The 18511-nt window shown below is 42.9% G+C and overlaps 1 protein-coding gene across 5 annotated transcripts in view; it reads left to right on the top strand.

Annotated features, from left to right (window-relative positions):
• CNOT6L (CCR4-NOT transcription complex subunit 6 like) overlaps positions 1–18511 on the top strand; it is a 71811-nt gene that overhangs the window by 6902 nt on the left and 46398 nt on the right. For all 5 annotated transcript variants that reach the window (XM_040324180.1, XM_040324172.1, XM_040324195.1 and 2 more), the window contains exon 2: positions 10616–10757. The gene's annotated coding sequence lies outside the window, so the exon portion shown is untranslated. The remainder of the gene's footprint in view (positions 1–10615; positions 10758–18511) is intronic.

The following is an 18511-nucleotide window of genomic DNA, read 5'->3' as shown; positions in this document are numbered from 1 at the left end:
TCAGGTGTGTGTGTCTCTGTGAAGCATTTTATTTGCTATGGGTTTGATATTGGGCTAGGTTCACACATCTGAGGCCTGTGTGTAGGCAGCCTATTCATTTTAGTGGGCTGGCCTACTGTCAGAAATGCAGGGGAAAGATGTCCCTGACACTTTTTTTTTTTTTTATTAACGCAAAAAAAAGCGCTGCCTTATACTGGTTCTCATGCGGCATTACTTTATATTTTATATCCGCAAACCCCTGACCACCAGAGCATAGGGGAGAAGGGGCTACATGGGCACCAGTCTATCAGCGTGAAAGAGAGCCTGTGGGAGTGCAGAATCGCTAACTAAAAGTGCTTTGTTTTTTAGTACCCTAGATGTAAACAAGCATTTAACCTTCAGTATGAGGGTAGCCTCACTGAATGGGAGGTTTCCTGTTCTCCTTGGAGTTCAGCTTTATGCCTGGGGCCGGATTCGGCCCTTTGCTTGCCTTAATGCAGCCCTTGGGGCATTATTCCATCCAACTCCAATGGGACATAATTCTTGTTGCTGACACCAATGGGGCACTATTGCTCCAACTGACACCATCAATTCTTTCCATTACACTAACAATCGGGCACTATTCCTCCCACTGTCACCAAAGATATGGTATTATTTACTCCCACTGGACATTTTCTACTCCCAATGCCCCCACCCCCCTAGAGTCTGAAGGACCGTAAACTGGCCCTTTGTTTAGAAAGTTTGGAGACCCCTGCTCTAGGGCCTATTTAAGTGTATATATGTGCATAAAAGGGGCCTTTTTATTTATTTATTTAATTATTTTAGCATTGTGGTGGTACCTGGTCATGCATCAACCCATTATTAATTTTTTTCCTGTGCGATGACAAGTTTTGATGTCTTTGAATTCAGAGTATATAGGATAAGAGCCGGTTCACACTGGGGCGACTCGTTAGGCGACTCAGCCGCCTGACAAGTCGCGTCCCATTCTATTCAATAGAACCGTTCTAATAGGAGTGACGCAAATCGCTCCGACTTAGAAAAAGGTTCTTGTACGACTTCGGGGGCGACTTGCATTGACTTCTATACAGAAGTCATTTTGCAAGTCGCCTCTGAAGTCGTCTTCAGAACGCCTTGCCGAGTCGCCCCCAAAGTCGTGCCGCCCCCAGTGTGAACCGGCCATGACAAGGGCTTGTTATTACTGTTTCAAACCCTTTGGCTTCATTTAGTGACTTCAGTGGGTCTCAACACACAACGAACATGTTGTTGAATTCCCCTAAACACACAGAGATGGGAAAAGATCTTTTTAATGAACTTCACCTCCATTTTAGCACCTTGTAATGCGTGCCTTAAACGCAGCAGTGTGAACTGGCCCTCAAAGCTCTGGGTCTATAGTGTGGCTCAATACCCAATGATCATGTACTGTGGCGTGTAAGACCATCTTGGAGCAAATTGAGGCTTTTGTCAGGAGTTTACAACGTGCAATACAAAAACAAAACCTTACTGCAACAGTGATTTTAGAACGGGTGTTTGTATGTACTTATGCCTATATATATCACATGATGTATATGTGGGATCTGTAGGAAGGAAGAGGAGGTGGCTTTGACACTCACAAAGCCTCAGCCTACTAAGAGAAGAAAACAAAAGCAGCTGTGGAGATTCTAGTCAGCAGTGAGTTGTTTTTATTTTCTAATATTAGCTTTCACATAATTCTCCACTCAAGGATTTATTTTGTTATGCCAGTTTCCCACTTGGGTTTTATGTAGTTTAATTCCCCTTTTGATATAGAGATATTTTCTTTTGGATTTGCTTGTCTATGGAATCATCACTGCTGGGGAGGCTTTGACCTTATTGATTTTTCTAATGAAACCAATGAAAGAAATGTGCTCGCCAAAACAAGACTATCCTATGACAAATTTTTGTGACATGTGTGCTTTGCTTACAATCTAAATAAAACCTGTTTTCAGTACCTTTTCTACTTCCTTACTATGTGCCTTCAGGGATGGATAAAACTGTTGCTATGGTTAGTAATGGTAGCCAAAGCAATCTAGAAAAATCCTGTCTTTAAAAAATAAATAAAAAAAAGCAGTTGTGGAAGCACAAAAACACAACGTTCTTCCAAAATACAGTTGCACAATATTACTTTATCGTTTTGCTTGCAGGTATATTATGTTTTCATACAGCTTTGAGATTTTGCTAAAGCTGGGCAAAAAGGCAAGAGAAACTGACGAAGGCCTTTTATTTTTGGCAAATAGAAGTCCATTTCAAGATTTTCATTGGTGCTGTTGTGCCACAAAATCGAGCATATTTCTTTTTTATTTTTTTTGCTCAATGTGTAAGGTGATTTGTTGGAAATGCATTTATTTATTTTTTTGCAACAATATCTATATACTGGCATATGTGGTAAAGGAAGATCTACTGTTTTGTCCTGTGTGACTCTGCCTTCTTTACTTTCCAACATTTATGTTCAGCACCAAGATGTCCCTAGAATTTTGTATCCCTATCATTGTAGCATTCTGCACCTGTAAAAGGGACATGCCTCCACTTCATTTAAACTAGCCATACATTTTGATTAAAAAAAGTATTTTTTATTGAAAACAAGAGATGGTACATATAAAAAATCAAACAGTGGTACATCCAGTCGATAAGTTCTTCTAGCAATAAACTGGCCATACATTTATAGATTTCTCCATCCACAATAAATGGCAGGGTTGAATGAATAGTCCCTGCTGGCTTTTGTATTCAGGCTGGCAATTTTCCACCTAGCTCCCTTTGACAAGTGGATTCGACTTCAGTAGTTTTGATTCCACTGCCACCCATCCAGTGTCCCTGGAAATGTCTTGCTTGGGTTCCTGGCTCTGCAGCACTTTTTGCCTGAACAAGTCATTATAGTGTCTCTTGTAATATTGCTCTCATATCCCTGACTTTGCTGTGTGTGTGTGTGTGTGTGTGTGACTCCCCAAATTCATACCGTGTCATGTTTGCCCTATGTATTGAATCATCAGTGTTGTCTCTGATTAACCACTTAAGACCCGGACCTTTATGCAGGTAAAGGACCTGGCCAGTTTTTGCGATTCGGCACTGCGTCGCTTTAACTGAAAATTGTGCGATGTGGCTCCCAAACAAATTTGGCGTCCTTATTTTTATTTATTTTTCTTCCACAAAAAGAGCTTTCTTTTGGTGGGATTTGATCACCTCTGCGGTTTTTTATTTTTTGCGCTATAAACAAAAATAGAGGGACAATTTTGAAAAAAAAATTATTTTTTTTGCTATAATAAATATCCCCCAAAAAGATATAAAAAAAAACGTTTTTTTTCCTCAGTTTAAGCCGATACATATTCTTCTACCTATTTTTGTTAAAAAAAAAAAAAAACGCAATAAGCGTTTATCGATTTGTGTTTTGCGCAAAATTTATAGCGTTTACAAAATAGGAGATAGTTTTATTGCATTTAATTATTTTCTTTTTTTTTTGTTTTACTACTAATGTCGGCGATCAGGGGTGGGTTTTTTTTTTTTTTTGGTGTGACTGCGACATTATGGGGAACGCATTGGACAATTTTGACACATTTTTGGGACCATTGTCATTTTCACAGCAAACATGCTATAAAAAAGCACTTTTCTGTGAAAATGACAGTGCAGTTTAGGAGTTAACCACTAGGGGGTGCTGTAGGGGGTTATGTGTGACCTCATATGTTTTTCTAACTGTAGGGGAGCGGGGCTGGACGTGTGACATCATTGATTCATGTGTTCCCTAATATAGGGAAACACGATCAATGAAGCTGCCACTGTGAAGAACGGGGAAGCTATGTTTACACACAGCTCTCCCCGTTCTTCAGCTCTGGGGACCGATCGCGACCCACGGCTGGGCACTTAAAGAGGACGTACTTGTGCCCAGCCGTGCCATTATGCCGACGTATATCTGCAGGAGGCGGTCCTTAAGTGGTTTAAACACATTTTTCCTAGCCTGATTCAGGCCTCTACTTTCCAGCTTATCAAGTGTACCTGGGGAATACTGCTGTCCTATCTCGGCTGAGCTTTTCAAAGACTCAAAACTTTATGGACCTTCAATTGTTTCTAAATGGAAGAACGACCCAAAAGCTTTCATAGTAAGATGACAAAATATGTAAAAAAAAAACATAGCAACCAGGGGTAAGTTCTTAGCCTGGCTGACTCAAGTAAACTTGGACCCCTTTCACACGAGGGGTCTGATCAGGCTCGGCTGTCGTGTGTGTTTCTCTCCCCCCCCCCCCCTTAATTTTATTTTTTGATGTCGGACCCTTAATTTTCCTCTCTGGACTTAAATGGACCTGTCTGTTTATGCCTAGATACCTCCTGAGTCCTATCACTGAAGCACAAAAAACCCTAAGGGCATCCATTCCCTTCCATCTGATTGGAAGTCTGGTGTAAACAGGTGATCTGTTTACATCCGGCTGCCCATAAAGCAGAGTGGGCTGTGTCTGTCACCTCGGCATAAGCTTAACGGACATGAATCTGTCTACTGATCCCCTGCTGAGAAAATGCATCCTCCCTGTGTAAAAAGGGCCTTAACAACTTGCTGACTGGCTCGCACCAATATATGGTGGCTGAGACACCGCTGCATGAATTGCTGTAGCACTATGATGGCTTTAAGAGCCATAGCAGGCACGTGCCAGCTGTAGAAACTGATCTGGCTCCTCTAGTCGGTTCCATCCCCTCAGTTAGAAACACACCTAGGGAACGCACTTGACCACCACCTAATGTTAACCCCTTATCTGCCAGTGACATTTATACTGTAATCTGTTCCCTTTTTTGTTTTTTTTTACACCCTGATCGCTGCATAAATGTCACTGGTGTCAATGTTGCAGTCCTGCTAAAAAGTGCAGATTGCCACCATTACTTTAAATAAAAAAAATATAAAATCTATTCCATAGTTTTGTAGATGCTATAACTTTTCCAGAAACCAATCAATATACTTTTTTTTTTTTTTTCCCTGTCTTTGCTCCTGTTGAGGGGAGTGCAAGTAAAAAAAATAATCCCACATTTTTGGCTTGTCCCCAGAAAAGTAATAGAGGGGGACATCTTTTTATGGGGATTTTTGTGACCTGAAAGCATCTAAAATATGATCTGTAGGAGATGCTGTAGCACTAGCTGACTAGTCTGTTGATCACTATGCCAATATCTGTCAACTATAGAGCAAGTGCACTTACCCTTGTTTCATGTTTTAAGCCCCACCTAGGATTCCTGTTCATCTCACGCATGTGTGCCACTTAACCTTAATTTATTTAAATAGAAATCCCATACTCTGCTCATTTTAGTATGAGCTTTCCATGGAGATGATGGCAATAGCTTTTTAAGAGGATGTGCTTTGCCACAAAGCAAATATCTTGGTGGCGTAGGATCAACTAGGAATGTCACTTGAAATACAGCCATGACAAAAAAACCTCCATTTGTTGAAGGCTTGCATTGGTCTGGTGAATAAATGAGCAATAGTGCTAAAGTTAGAAGCGAAAGCCAGATTTTTAAATGGGTCGTCTTCCACCATATTTTAATTCTTTCAGCTGAAAATCCATTATTGGTTATATTAATTGAATCAAATGTATTATAGACGTAATAAAATGCATAAGTGCAAACATGATTACCGTATTTATCGCGGTATAACGCACCCCGGCGTATACCACGCACCCCTAAAGTGGCCCCCAATCCTTACAAAAACGTACAGTTTTGGTGTCTTGCGCGGCGTCCTTCTGCGGCTTCGGGTGTCCTCTTCGTCGGGTCCGGGGTCCGTCTGCGGGCGTCCTCTTCTTCGGGGTCCAGTCTGCGGCGTCCTCCCCGCTCGTTTCCCGTGCCGAGTTTTGAATACTGCGCCGACATATACAGAGCGCAGTACACGTGTATTGTCGGGCAGGCTCGGCAACACTCGCGCTCACGTCCTGTACGTCCAGGACGTGGGCGCTTAAGGAGCCGAGACTGGCCGACTATACCCGAGTGTACTGCGCTCGGTATATGTCGGCGCAGTATTCAAAACTCGGCGCGGGTATCGGCGTATACCGCGCACCCACGATTTTGCCCTGATTTTCAGGGCAAAAAAGTGCGCAGTATACGCCGATAAATACGGTAAGTCCGCTGAATGTGGTGAATGAATCAAAGTTCATGCAAATCAATGGTGACTGAAGTAGATCCAAACGCAAATCCATTCACCCAAGTGCAGATTTAAAAAAAAAAAAAATACTATGTGCTCTCCTCCACCAGTCTCACAGGCTGCTCATCTCATACATGAGTCAAATCGGCAGTGTTCCCCTCTGTGGGGATCAGGAAGATAACCGGTGTGGTATGGACACTTAAACTCCTTTAACCAAGGCTACTTCTTTGGGTTCTGTGCAACCCCAATCCTTTTGCCGCCTTTATGCATTTTACCTCCTTATTGGCAACATCTAGTGCTCTCGGTTTGAGATGACTTAATAATGTAAAAAATTGGTACACACTAAAGTATGGCACAATACTGTGCTAGCTGTAAAGGCATTAAGACAACCTATTTTCGAGATGGCTGTAATGTGACGCCAGTATGTAGGCTCCGCCCCCCTAGACGCATGTTGTCAAGGCATGGACTTCTTCAGTAGGGGTGGCGCTATAACTTCACTGCGTTGTTTACCCCCTGTTTGGCTGTACTTCTCCTGTGGATCACAGGAGTGCAGTTCGTGGTGCACTCCTGTGACCCATTTTCAGTAGAGAGCGTGCTGAAGTCTGCTGACATCAGTCGTTCCAGGCTCCGCTTCATCACGACCATAGAGTTGGGATCCGCTAAAGTGCCTGGACCAGCGCCCAGCTTGGCCTCTCGGCGAGCTGCTGAAAGCCTGAGCCGGCTGCTCCCGCCCCCTCCACAGCCCAGCACTCCAGAGCGTTGACAGCCAGCAGCTCTCTGCTCACGGAACTGTGAGTATCAAGCGATCAGCAGTGATTGATCAGCTCTCAGTGTTGGAGGTGCCGCGGGACAGGTTCTGCATCCACCTAAAGTATGTGTGTTTTTTTTAATTTTTATTTATTACCTATTCATACTTGGGTGGATGAAGCTTCAGACCGATGCTGCATCTGTCCCCCCCCCCCCCTTCACTGAGAACCGAGCCACCCAACACCGCCGATGGCTCAGTTCTCTCACCTCCCTGAGCGGAGAGCTGCTGCCTGTCAGTCTGCATTTCTTCTGCTCCTCCACAGGTATTGGAGCACTGAGCTGTGGAGCGGGCGGCTCACTGAGACTGCCATCAGTTCAGGCACCTGGCGTATCCAGACTTTCTAAATCTGGATGAAGCGCTACCTTGACTGATCCCATTGACCTCAGCGGAGAGCGGACTTCAGACTGCTCGCCGCTGAAAATGGGTCACGAGTGCAAAACGAATTGCACTCCTGTGACCCTTAGGAGAGGCTCAGGCTGGCGCTTTTTTTTTTTTTTTTTAACCATATTTTTGTGTTTTTTTTTTTCTCCCCAACTCGGTGGCAGTGCTTTGGTTGGAGCCTCTAATGTTGGTACAGCGATCTCCCCTGCTGTTCTATTATGTTCCGACAGACCGCAACCCCTGTAAGACGAAGGCATAATGAGCTAGGATGCATCCAGTCTCCGCAGTTCTATCGGGTTGAGGTCAGGACTCTGTGCAGGCCAGTCAAGTTCCTCCACCCCAAACTTGCTCATTCAGGTCTTTATGGACCTTGTTTGTGCACAGTCATGTTGGAACAGGAAGGGACCATCCACAAATGGTTCCCACAAAGTTGGGAGCATGAAATTGTCAAAAAGTCTTGGTATGCTGACGCCTTATAAATTCCTTTCACTAGGACCAAGGGGCCAAGCCCAACACCTATAATAAAAAAAACAAAAAAACCCACACCATAATTCTCCACCCCCTGCCCCCTTCCTCCACCAAAATGATTTGGACCAGTGCACAAAGCAAGGTACTTAAAGACATGGATGAGCGAATTTGGGGTGGAGGGACTTGACTGCACAGAGTCCTGATCAGCCTCAACCCGATGGAACACCTTTGGGATGAATTGGATTGAAGACTGGGAGCCAGGCCTTCTCAACATCAGTGCCTGACCTCGCAGATGCGCTTCTGGAAGAATGGTCAAACACTCCCATAGGTACGCTCCTAAACCTTGTAGACGGCCTTCCCAGAAGAGTTGAAGATGTTATATCTGCAAAGGGTGCGCCAATTCAATATTGAACCCTACGAATTCGGACTGGGATGGCATTAAAGTTCATGTGCATGTAAAGGCAGGTGTTCCAATACTTTCAGTAATATAGTGTATGTGCCCAAGTTAAATTTCATGAATAAGGGTTTACAGCCACCTTAACTTGTTTGAGAAACGGAGTATTAACATTCCGACCCTTTAAGAGGTTTACAAAGTTGTGAGGCGGGGTGTAGCTTAAGTTCATGTGACAGCCAGTCACGTGGTCCAAAAACTTTGGAAGCTTTCAGTTGGGTTACGGCAGGGGTCTCCAACTGGTGGCCCTCCAGCTGATGGCTCTGCCTGAGGAGTCATGCTTGTAACTGTCAGCCTTGCAATGCCTCGTGGGATTTGTAGTTTTGCAACAGCTTGAGGGCTGCCAGTTTGAGACCCCTGGGCTACGGTAACGGTACAGTAAAACCTTGTGTTAAGAGCGTTTTGCAAGACGAGCAAAATGTTTTAATACATTTTGCCTTGATATACAAGCGATGTGTATATACTTGGAGGTGTCTCTTCTTTCATACCCTGTGTGTAAAAAAAAAAAAATAAAAAAAAAAAAAATTTTTAGAACGCAGTATGCAATGCAAGGTTTTACTGTATTAAATTTGTATTGATATAAAAAAAAAATCATAAATGCGCTTTATTTTAACCTCCTGAGACCCCCGCTATAGTCGAATGATGGCTACAGCGCGGATCTCAAAATCCAACTAGACGTCAATTGACGTCCGCCCCTTTAGGCGTTCCCCGAGCGCGGACGGGTTTGCTTCTAAAATGTAACTAAAGGAAACTTATTTTTTGATGGTGAGAGATTTGACCCCCCCCAAGCCCCCCACAGCGCTAAGCAACCTTTATTTACAGGGAACCTTGGATTGTGAGTAATGTGGTTAACGGGCGTTTCGCAATACGAGCACTGTATTTTTAAAAATCCTGACTGTTTGCGAGTGTCTCGCAAAACGAGCATAATTCAAGCCACAGTTGTGTGCAGTACCGCGTTTGGCCTGAGGTGGGGAGGCGCTGCCTGGGAAGGTTCGTAAATCTGTTGCCGAGGCCAGCTGAGTTGTCTTTGGGCCTTTTTGTGTTTCTGAGGCTCTCTGCGCCCCCCTACCTATGGCCATATGCGGTATTGCATTCCATTGAAGTCCATGTGGAACAAATTATTTTCGTTTCCATTGACTTCAATGGAGAAACTCGCTTTGATATGCAAGTACTTTGGATTACGAGCATTCTCCTGGAACGGCTTATGCTCGTAATCAGAGGTTCCAACTGTGTGTGTGGGTTTTTTTTTTTTTTTTTTTAGCCTGTTCCCCTGTGAGATTCGCCCTTTGTCCTGTTCACGTTTTATCAGTGAAAGTAAAAGAAAATCCTGAATTTTGGTTTGTCCCCAGACAGTAATAGAGAGGAAATCTTTCAATCGGGGCATTTAGTTCTTGTGACAACTAAGGATTCCCTTGCATGGGAGGGTTTTCCTCCATTCCTGTTTTGGCTATGAAATGGGACGTGAAGGAAAGATGACAAAAAACTGACTGGGTTTAAAACCCTTGCTTACTATATATATTTATATTATACATTTTTTTTTTTTATTTTTTTTTTTCACTCACTTTACAGTCCCTGCCTATAACATGGTTGTCTCTGAACCTGCTTGTGTCCTTTATTTTACTCCCACTGTTTTTTAAGCTTACTGTGGCCATGTTTTCTCATTCCATGCTGATATTGTTTCAGAGCAAATTTATTCAGACTGATCAGACCAAAAAAAACCTCTGGCTTTTTGATCTGAACTCAGCGGTCTTTCAGTAGGCACTAGGTTTGTAGAAAACTTTACTTCTATTAACCTGTGGTTCTCCAGGTGCAGGAAAACCTTCCTTTTTTTTTTTCTTTTTTTTTTTTTTTTCTTCCCTCATTTCCAAAGCTTAACTGAACAATCTAATGCTAGAAGCTGACTGGTTACTATGCACAGTTGCTACAGTTTTAATTACCCCCCCCCCCTCCGTATTACTACACACGTTTAAACCCCCCCCCCCCTGCTTGTAACAACATAGACTATCAATGTACAGTAATTGTTTTGTGTAAGGCAATGTCTGTGCACGGGTCTGATCATTTGTGTACAGGCAAACTGCTGTCAGCACAGCCAGAAAACTGACCACGCTGGACTGGATATGCTCTCATCTAGTGTGGCTTTTTTAAAATGGGGAAAGCAGAGGGACTGGTAGAAATAACCGATATTTCACACAAAGGAAGCAATACGAAGAACTGGATACTTGAACACAAGTACATGGTACAACAGGCCTATTAGGAATTTGAAATGTTAGGATAGTATTATTTAAAGCTACCTATTATAGTCACAAGTGGGTTGTGTAGTGCTGGTTTATAAAATCTGACTGCTAGTTCTGGGTAAGATTGTTTTTTTTTATACAGTAAGTTGTATTTTTAAAACCTGCTCTTATTATTTCAGGTCTTTTACCTCTTGATTCCCAACGTGTGCAACACTGTTTGAGACGCATTTCTCAGATTCACCTTTTCTGCTGCTCATTCTTGTAGAAACTACTGACCTGCAGACAGAGCAGTGATAAACACGCTTCATGCTGATTTAACAGGTAACAGACTATTTATTTTTTCCCTAAGTTTTCACTTTCAGCTTTCTGCAATTCTGTCTTATATTTTTATTTTTTTTGCATTTATGCCGGTAGATAATGCAGTGCAACTCCTTTCACACATTTCCTTTTTTTTAATCTAAATTCTGAACTTTACTAACACTGCACTAAAACCGAGTGGGCAAAAAAACTGTTGAAAAGATTCTCTTCCAGGTATTTCCTTCCGCTTCATTAAAAGCAACAATGATGTGTTCTTGGTGAATAAACATTTTAGTTTTTGTATAGCTTTTCCATATGTGGGAGCATTAGATTATCAGATTTGTTTGTTTGAGATGAACTGTATGCACTATTTTGGCTAAAGTGTAGTATCTGTTCTGGAACAGTATGCCGGTCCCCTCTTATTAGGGGGCTGCTTGAGTAATTCCTGATGTAATAAGGCGTGTACTGTGGGAAAGTTAGTTTCCTCCCTGGGTTGATATTGCCTGGTTTACTAGGCTTGTCCCTGGTTGAGGGCAGAGCTCTCCCCAAGTACTAATGCTTTTCTCTAAGGAATGGTGCCGAGTTTGTCTGACCAAGGGCTGTGTTGAGAAGCCGTTGGTGCTTGTACCCCTGGAGTGATGGTTCATGGTGCCATAAAATTTCACGGTGGGGGTGAAATGCTCTTAGTTTTTAATATGGCACCTTGGTCAGAGCACCCTTGCAATCACCCTCTCTTTTTTATTTATTTTTTGTCCCATTCATAAGCTCCCCCATGTATGGCACAGCAGAAATCCATTTTGTGGGAACGGTCTTGAACTCTGTTTTTTGTTGTACTAGTTTTCTGGTTCTGTTGCTACCCGTCTGTTGTGGCATAGTTTGCACAAGTTTAAGCCTACTTAATTTTGTCAGTTTTACTATAAATAGTCTGACAATCTGATTATGCTCTCTGATCTTAGTCCAAAAAGTAAACTCTTTTTTACTTGCTCTTTATCCTTGCCCATTTAGTTCTTTTAACACCAACTTCAGAGGCCACATGTTCACATTAATTTATATAGATAGATATATATAATCTATCTATATCTATATCGGGGCTCGACAAATCCCGGTCGTCATGGCGACTAGAAATAGTGTCCTGGCGACTTGGCTTGGAAGGTGGGCAAAAAAATAAAAATGAGCTGTGTGTGTCAGCAACCAGGTGAGGAGTACAAAGACAAGTGTCTTGCCTAAAGTTGAGCATGGTGGTGGGAATGTCATGGTCTGGGGTTGCATGAGTGCTGCTGGCACTGGGGAGCTACAGCTCATTGAGGGAACCATGAATGCCAACATGTACTGTGACATAATGAAGCAGAACATGATTCCCCCCCACCCCTGTTCAGAGACTGGGCAGTTTTCCAAGGTAATGACCCCAGACACGCCTCCAAGACGGCTACTGCCTTGGGTGTACTCACTTTTGTTGCCAGTTGACATTAAAGTGGGAGTTCACCCGAATTTTTTTTTTTAACATTAGATTGATGCTGATTTTGTCAAGGGGAATCGGGTGTTTTTTTTTTTTTTTTAAATCGAAGCAGTACTTACCGTTTTAGAGATGGATCTTCTCCGCCGCTTCCGGGTATGGTCTTCGGGACTGGGCGTTCCTATTTGATTGACAGGCTTCCGACGGTCGCATACATCGCGTCACGAGTAGCCGAAAGAAGCCGAACGTCGGTGTGGCTCTATACGGCGCCTGCGCACCAACGTTCGGCTACTTTCGGAAAATCGTGACGCGATGTATGCGACCGTCGGAAGCCTGTCAATCAAATAGGAACTCCCAGTCCCGCAGCCCATACCCGGAAGCAGGCGGAGAAGATCGCTCTCTAAAACGGTAAGTACTGCTTCGATTTAAAAAAAAAAAAACACCCGTTTCCCCTTGACAAAATGAGCCTCAATCTAATGTTAAAAATCTACTTTTTGGGTGAACCTCCACTTTAATGGCTATGAAAGTTATTTTGAGGGGACAGCAAATTTTACACTGTGTAAAGCTGTACACTCTACTTATTAAAGTAAAGTGTCATTTCTTCAGTGCTGTCACATGAAATAATATAATTAAATATTTACAAAAATGTGAGGGGGGTGTACTCACTTTTGTGAGATACTGCATGTAAATGCTCCATGGGTGTGATACACCTGTGTGAAAGCTGTGTTTTTGTCTGTATGGGATGCATCCCATGCAGGCAAACGATCCTCACAGGTGTATGTTTAGTGGTTCTAAAGCCTTAAGCTTTTTTACTTCTAATGCATTTTATGCATTAAGGTAAAACCCCTTCTGTGCTGCAGGATCAGTTGTGTTCCAGTTCCTCACAGTCCAGGGAACATGGTCACCGATGGAAGACCAGCTCCCTATCCTGAAGCTCAGAGCAATCTGACTGGCTCTGCAGCACTGGACCCCACGCCCAACCAGGGTACCATCACAATGCCACAGCTGTGGCCTACAGCGATCATCACAGGGGGACCAGGAGTCATGCAGCCTTGAAAGAAGCAAGCCAGATAATCTAAGTATTGTGGATAAAAACTTGCTGTGCAGTGATCTTTGCGGTCCACATCCCAGAAGTGGACAGCTGGAAAGAGATTCAAAAGATTACTCTGTGCCTTGCATCCTGGCCTTTTACAAACCTGTCCTGACCAGACCTTGGCCTTTAAGTGTTGCTAAGGTTCCATTTACATTTGTGTGACTTGCCTGCAACTTTGGATGTCGAGTTTCATGACTAGTCGTTCTCCATGTTTTCAAGTGATGGCCATACATATGTGCTAAAGCTGCACGATTCTGGCTAAAATGAGAATTACGTTTTTTTGTTTTTTTTTGCTTGGAAGATGGGTCACAATTCTCGTGGCGTAACATCTTTCACATTAAAACAAAAAAAAAATGGGCTAACTTTACTTTTTTTTATTATTATTTGAAGTGTATTTTCCCGAAAAATTGCATTAGAAAGACCGCTGGGCAAATACAGTGTGACAAAATATTGCAGCAATTGTCATTTTATTGCTAAAATATCATTGGGGGTTCCAAGTAATTTTCTAGTAAAAAAAAAATATAGATTTTTTTTTTTTTTTAAAGATCGTCAGGGGGGGTTAAATCGATTAGGTTTTTTTTACGATTAATTGTGCAGCTCTAATATGTGCTTGACTTTAGCGAGTTCATGCACTACTTTTAGTTTGACTTCTATGCAACTTGAGGGCCATAGACTTCAATGTTAACCCTCAGTAGTTGTACCTGAATGTTATACAATGCAACTTGTGTGCAACAGTTGTTAATTATCACTGGTAAAAGCCGTATCCAATTTTCACCCATCCAAAGTCAGCGTAATCTGTGTGTGTGTGTGTGTGTGTGTGTGGTAAAGCGTGCTTGGTATACTCACTGTTAGGGGTGCAACGGATCAAAAAACTCTCGGATCGATCCTCGGATCAGGAGTCACGGATCGGATCATTTTCGGATCAGCGAAAAAAAAAAGACAAATCTTGTTACACCCACCAGAGTTTTAGATTTCACAGTTCTTCTCAACATAAAACGGAGCTTATGTGCTTAAATACAGTGTTTGGAAATCCGACGGACTGTTTATTGCTAATGTGACAGAACACCTCTGATTTTCACATTTAAACAGTCCGTCAGATTTACAAATACTGTATTTAAGTGTATAAGCTCTGTTTTGTGTTGAAATAACTGCATCCCGCAATACTTATATGTGCAGCCAAGTGGAAGTCGCAGCCCCATGTACGAAAGTGGTGTCACCAGTTCCCTACTGTGACCTGAACTATCCCAATCATCAGATCCCTTTAGTGTCATTGTCTAGTGAAAATCCCCCCTACGTGCTCAGTCCATACAGATCCCCCCCGATCGCCTCCTCTCTCTTCTCTGGCAAGCAGCAGGACGCCCGGTGCGGCGGCGGCAGCGGCTCCCCGTGTGGATTCCTCAAGGTGCAGCATGGAGCTCATCGCTGGGCTGTTAGGAGTCAATCACATATTGAGCTCAAGTGCCCACAAACTTCAGAGGAGCAGCCTGCATCCCCCGCGCCGGGTGGACCTCGATGGCCGCCGCTTCAATAGCTAGGCCGAAGCCGCGGCCTTTCCTATGGACCGGGAGGCCCGTGGATCACCGTGTGTCCCGAACCGAAGGTGCTGATCCGTACGGATCAGTTGCACCCCTAGTGACAATACTTGATGTGTTCCCACTGTCATATGGCATTCTTGTGCCACAGTGCCTACACACCGTCACGGTTTTATCCACTAACCTCTTTCCTTCATCATTATATTTGGCAGGGAAGCCAAAATGCTCCCATACAGGGGATTTAAATGACGCGGGGCATTCAAGCTCCTCTGTTCGCCATGACCACGCTGTGTGTGGACTGAAAATGCGCAAATTTTTTTATTTTTTTTAGAAAACAATCCTCGGATCACGTGTGTGCGGTTCGGATCAATCTTTTTCGGTTCGGATCACGGATCAATGACGATCCGTTGCACCCCTACTCACTGTGGAACCTAATGGATAATCTTCGGCATTATGTAAAAATCCTGTCTTCTCTGATCCTTCCTTATCTTTATTTTTGTTTTGTCCCCAATCCATCTCCTGATAGTACAGAGCCTTGGGGGGGTACTCTGCACATGCTCAGTTTGGCGTGTATTGCTAAAGCATTTGTTTTGGCTAGGGACCAGGGAAGAGGAGGATCCGGCCTGCTCTGTGCAAAACCACTGCACAAAGCAGGCAAGGATAACATGTCTGTTATTTTTAAACAAAGCAAGACTTTATAACTTTATAGTACTCTTAAAGGACATGTTTCAGCCTTGTCCTTTATTTTTTGGTTTAAAACGCTCTTGTGATTTCAACTTTGTTCTCTGTGCCCTGTAAAAACCACCTTTTCAAATTCATTGGATATTCCCCCTAGATTACTTCTCCTGCAAAGTAAACTTTTTGGTTGCTATCACATCTGTCAGTTGTCTAAGTTGGCGGTATGTAATCCTTTCTTATCCTTCAGTGACAAGGTAGTCTTTTACTCCCATGACCATTCTTTCTTCCTAAGGAGGTATCATCTGTCTTCCACCATAATGAGGACAGGGCACTGCCATCCTTCAACAGGGAGCCTCTCTTGCTTATGTGGATGTAGTCTGAGCCATTAGTCTTCCCTATTTATATAAAATACTTTGTCCTAGGATGAGAGATATTTGGACTTGCTGACAAATTCCACATTTTGCACTATAGAACAGGACACGTGCCATCTAAAGCCAAAATGTGCCATCTCTTTTGTGTTATAAAAAAGAAAACTATGCTCCAGCAGTGAAAGGGTTGATGGAATGACTGGGTCAAAACAGCAGAAAGACATGGAAATGTATTGAAACTGGAGCAGTCTGCATCTGGAGCAGATGTGTAAAGTATCTGGTCAGATTTTAACTTGAGCTTGTTAAGTTTTGAAATTGAAAGTCAGCAGCTAATTGGTTGCCAGTTCTGTCGGTCTGTTTCAGCATTGGTAAATTCCCCTTTCCTGTCTGGTGGCTCATTTCTTAAAACGACACCACAATGCTGCTTCCTTCCTGAACAAGGCCAAAATTGTCTGGCAGGTCAGAGTTGGATGGAGATGTATTTTTTTGTATGTATGATTTCTACCACTCACTTTAGACAAAATGCTGGTTCAGTTGCAGGTTATGTAACTGCCATCTACTGTTGTGCATGTTAAAAAGCATTACTAAACGCACAACTGTAAAATCAGTCTGTATATGCAATAAAGGATTCTTGTTGTATGCACTGTGGAAGGGGTTAATTCTCAGCATTGTGTAAAGGTGGTTTTGTTGTCTTCTCTGATCCTTCCACAGTCCCCAATCCTCTCCTGATAGTAGAGTCTTGGGGGCAACTCTGCACTTGTGTATTGCTAGAGAGGTGTGTGGGTGTTATTTATAAAAAATAAAAGTAGTACAATATTTGACACTGTTTTTGATAAACTAACGTGTCCAATATATGGATGTAGTAATTTTCCAAGGTGCTCATCAGATATTTGGGTTCTAATTTTGCCCTGTTTTTTATCCTTTGTAAATATTTGCTCACAAATATACAATTGTACTCATAAGAATTTATGATTTATTTGCCATTTTTTCAGAGTATGAATGATGACAAACGTTTCTTTCACTCATGGTTTGGTGTTTGGCTAAAGCCATTTATTATCAATCAACAGTGTTTTTTTTTTATTTTTTATTCTCACAACAAACTACTCAAATGACCCTGATCAAAAGTTTACATACCCCGGTTCTTAATACAGTGGGACCTTGAAATACAAGCATAATCCGTTCCAAGAGAATGCTTGTAATCCAAAGTACTCGCGTATCAAAGAGTTTCCCCATTGAAGTCAATGGAAACAAAAATAATTTGTTCTGCATTGATTTCAATGGCATGGAATACTGCATATGACCAGAGCCTTGAAAACAGCCGGAAAGGCCCAAGGACAGCTCAGCTGACCTCAGAAAGGTTTGGGAATGGGGTCTTTCCGAGTGGCTACGAACGGGGCTGTTCGGCTTCGGCGCCCTCTCCACCCCAGGCCAAACTCGGTACTGTACACTGCTTTGGCCTGAATCCTGCTCGTTTTGCGAGACAACACTCGCAAACCGAGTTGGGCTTTTTCAAAATACAGTGCTCCTTAACCGCGTTACTCGCAATCCGAGCTTCCACTGTACCGTGTATTGCCCCCTTTAACATCAATGACAGCTTGAAGTCTTTTGTTATTTGTGGATGAGGCTCTTTATGTTCTCAGATGGTAAAGCTGCCCATTCCTCTTGGCAAAAAGCCTCCAGTTCCTGTAAATTCTTGGGCTGTCTTGCATGAACTGCACGTTTGAGATCTCCCCTGAGTGGCTCAATGATATTGAGGTCAGGAGACTGAGATGGCCACTCCAGAACCTTCACTTTATTCTGCTGTAGCCATTGACGGGTCGACTTGGCCTTGTGTTTTGGATCATTGTCATGTTGGAATGTCCAAGTACGTCCAATGCACAGCTTCTTGGCTGATAAATGCGAATGTTCCTCCAGTATGTTTCAATAACATACTGCATTCATCTTGCCATCAATTTTGACCAAATTTCCTGTGCCTCTGTAGCTCACGCATCCCCAAAACAGCAGAGATCCACCTTCTGTGTTTCCCAGTAGGATTGGTATACCCTTCATCATAGGCCTTTTGTTGACTCCTCTCCAAATGTAGTGTTTATAAAAAAAACTAAAGATACATTTTGGTCTCATCACTCCAAATGACTTTGTGCCAGAAGGTTTGAGGCTTGTCTCTGTGCGGTTTGGCGTATTGTAAGCGGGATACTTTTGTGGCATTTGCGTAGTAATGGTCTTTTTTCTGGCGACTCGACCATGCAGCCCATCTTTCTTCAAGTGCCTCCTTATTGTGCATCTTGAAACAGCCACACCACATGTTTTCAGAGAGTCCTGTATTTCACCTGAAGTTATTTGTGGGTTTTTCTTTGCATCCCAAATTTTCCTGGCAGCTGTGGCTGAAACTTTAGTTGGTCTACCTGACCGTGGTTTGGTTTCAACAGAACCCCTCATTTCCCACTTTTTGATTAGAACACTGCCAATTGGCATTCTCAACTTTTTCCTGCAGATCCTTTGACAATTCTTTTGCTTTCCCCATGAATCAGAATCCAGAAATGTCAGTGCAACACTGGATGCAAGGGCCTGTCAGGAGTCCAGAAACTCATTGACCTTTTTATATACTCGCTCTCATTACAAGCAAACTGGTGAGGTTGGTTACCTTTTTTAATAGC

Source organism: Rana temporaria, chromosome 1, assembly GCF_905171775.1.
Source record: "Rana temporaria chromosome 1, aRanTem1.1, whole genome shotgun sequence".
NCBI classification, from domain to species: domain Eukaryota; kingdom Metazoa; phylum Chordata; class Amphibia; order Anura; family Ranidae; genus Rana; species Rana temporaria.
Note: the sequence above shows the minus strand (reverse complement) of the source record. Positions and strands in the feature narration are given on the sequence as shown.